A 2,760-nucleotide genomic window follows, 5' to 3' on the forward strand; every position below is an offset into this window, starting at 1 on the left:
TTCAGCTCACAGGGTCGCACTGGGACTGCCAATGCTCTCCGCCTCACCGGGCCTCGCCTCTCTGGGACCGCCGAACCTCTTCAGCTCACAGGGCCGCACTGGGACTGCCAAAGCTCTCCGCCTCACCGGGCCTCGCCTCACCGGGACTCGCCTCCTCGCCGGGCCCCGCCTCCTCGCCGAGCCCCGCCTCCTCGCCGGGCCTCGTCTCCTCGCCGGGCCTCGCCTCACTGGGCCACGCCTCCTCGCCGGGCCCCGCCTCCTCGCCGAGCCCCGCCTCCTCGCCGGGCCTCGTCTCCTCGCCGGGCCTCGCCTCACTGGGCCACGCCTCCTCGCCGGGCCTCGCCGCACCTCGCCGGGCCTCGCCTCCTCGCCGGGCCTCGCCTCCTCGCCGGGCCTCGCCTCCTCGCCGGGCCTCGCCTCCTCACCGGGCCTCGCCGCCTCGCCGGGCCTCGCCTCCTCGCCGGGCCTCTCCTCACCGGACCTCCTCACCGGGCCTCGCCTCCTCACCGGGCCTCTCCTCACCGGGCCTCTCCTCACCGGGCCTCTCCTCCTCGCTGGGCCCCGCCTCCTCGCTGGGCCTCGCTGGTGCAGGTGCTGGTGCTGGTGCTGGTGCCAGGACCAGACTTCACAACTCTTTACTGGCTACCCATGCACCATAATCATGGATGACATCCTGATCACCGGTCGCAACGCACAGGAACACGACTCAAACCTGAAACAAGTCCTGGATCGTGCCAGATACGTCAATCTCAAACTCAACAGCAGGTTACGGGTCGAGGAAGTGACTTATGTGGGCCACATGTTCACCAACAACAGACTCAGGCCAGACCCATCTAAAACCATTGCCATCAACAAAATGCCAGCACCTACGGGTGGGATGTGACGGCTCTAGGCACGGTAAACTACCTGGGAAAATTAATCCCAAACTTCAGCAAGCTGTCAGCCCTGCTGTGACAACTGGCTCACAATCATACACACTGGTCCTGGCACCAGCACCAGCACCAGCACCAGCACCAGCACCAGCACCTGCACCAGCACCAGCACCCGCACGCTGAGCTGAATTATCAAGGACTTCATCTCTGGCGACCCGATCACGGTTGAAACCGATCACCAGCCCCTGGTCAGTATCCTCAGTTAACTGATCCACACGGCACCAGTGAGTTTACAACACATGATGATGGAACTACAGAGATATGGCATCAGCCTAAACTACAAACGCGGTTAGGACATGCACTTAGCTGACACCCTCTCATGGGCACCTCACCCAACCTGTCTGATGATGAGCATGAGGGGTACACGGTTCTGATGGTCTCTTGCCTTCCATCTGCGGACTTAGACATCCTAGTGGCAAAAACAGCTGCAGACGAAACGCTACAATCGCTGGACATTGTCGCCCACTGTGGCTGGCCAGACAATCAGCACCACCTGCCTCAGGCTGTCCACCCATTCTACCCTGTCCGAGATGAACTGGTCATTCAAGACGGCATTATAATGAATGGACATAAGGCAGTTATCCCGACATCTCTTCACAGCAAGTGCGTTGATATTGTCCATGGGGGGGGGGGGGGGAATCCCACTGCAGAAATAACCCTCCAACATGCAACAGTTATGCTTTTCTGGCCTGACACGGCTGACTACATTCTCGAGAAAGTTGCTGCCTGCCTGATTTGCAATAGCCTGACCCCGCACCAACAGAAGCAACCACTTCTTCCGCACCACACACCGGACTTACCCGGGTCCACAGTAGCAGCCGACATCTTTGAGTAGCACAGCAAACAATACCTGGTTCTCATCAATTCATAGAAACATAGACAATAGGTGCAGGAGTAGGCCATTCGGCATTTCGAGCCTGCACCGCCATTCAATATGATCATGGCTGATCATCCAACTCAGTATCCTGTACCTGCCTTCTATCCATACCCCCTGATCCATTTAGCCACAAGGGCCACATCTAACTCCCTCTTAAATAAAACCAATGAACTGGCGTCAACTACCTTTTGTGGCAGAGAATTCCAGAGATTCACCATTCTCTCTGTGAAAAATGTTTTCTTCATCTCGATTCTAAACGATTTCCCCCTTATCGTTAAACTGTGACCCCTTGTTCTGGACTTGTTCTTGTACCGGTACATTCTTCCTGCATCTAGCCTGACCAACCACTTATGAATTTTGTAAGTTTCTATAAGATCCCCCCTCAATCTTCTAAATTCTAGCGAGTACAAGCCGTGTATATCCAGTCTTTCATCATATGAAAGTCCTGACATCCCAGGAATCAGTGTGGTGAACCTTCTCTGTACTCCCTCTTTGGCAAGAATGTATTTCCTCAGATTAGGAGACCAAAACTGTACGCAATACTCCAGGTGTGGCCTCAACAAGACCCTGTACAACTGCAGTAGAAGCTCCCTGCTCCTATACTCAAATCCGTTTGCTACTCAGGATGGTATGAATTCGACTTGCTCAGTACCCTGACCTCAGCCATGGTCATTCAAAAACTGACTCGCTACTTCTCTGTCCACGGAGCCCCCCTAAAGCTGCTCTCAGACAATGGAATTCAATTCTCCAGTCAGCTCTTCAGGGATTTGGTGAAACGCTGGGACTTTCTCCTCACCATCAGCAGCCCCGATTACCCACAGTCCAACGGCCTGGCCGTGCGTGCGGTAAGAAGTGCAAACTAACTAATGGAACGCTCACACAGGGTTGTCTCTGATGTCTATCTCGACTTACTCAATCAACGGGACATTGTCCGTTACCCTCTCCTGGGAT

Source organism: Amblyraja radiata, chromosome 43 (genome assembly GCF_010909765.2).
Source record: "Amblyraja radiata isolate CabotCenter1 chromosome 43, sAmbRad1.1.pri, whole genome shotgun sequence".
NCBI lineage: Eukaryota > Metazoa > Chordata > Chondrichthyes > Rajiformes > Rajidae > Amblyraja > Amblyraja radiata.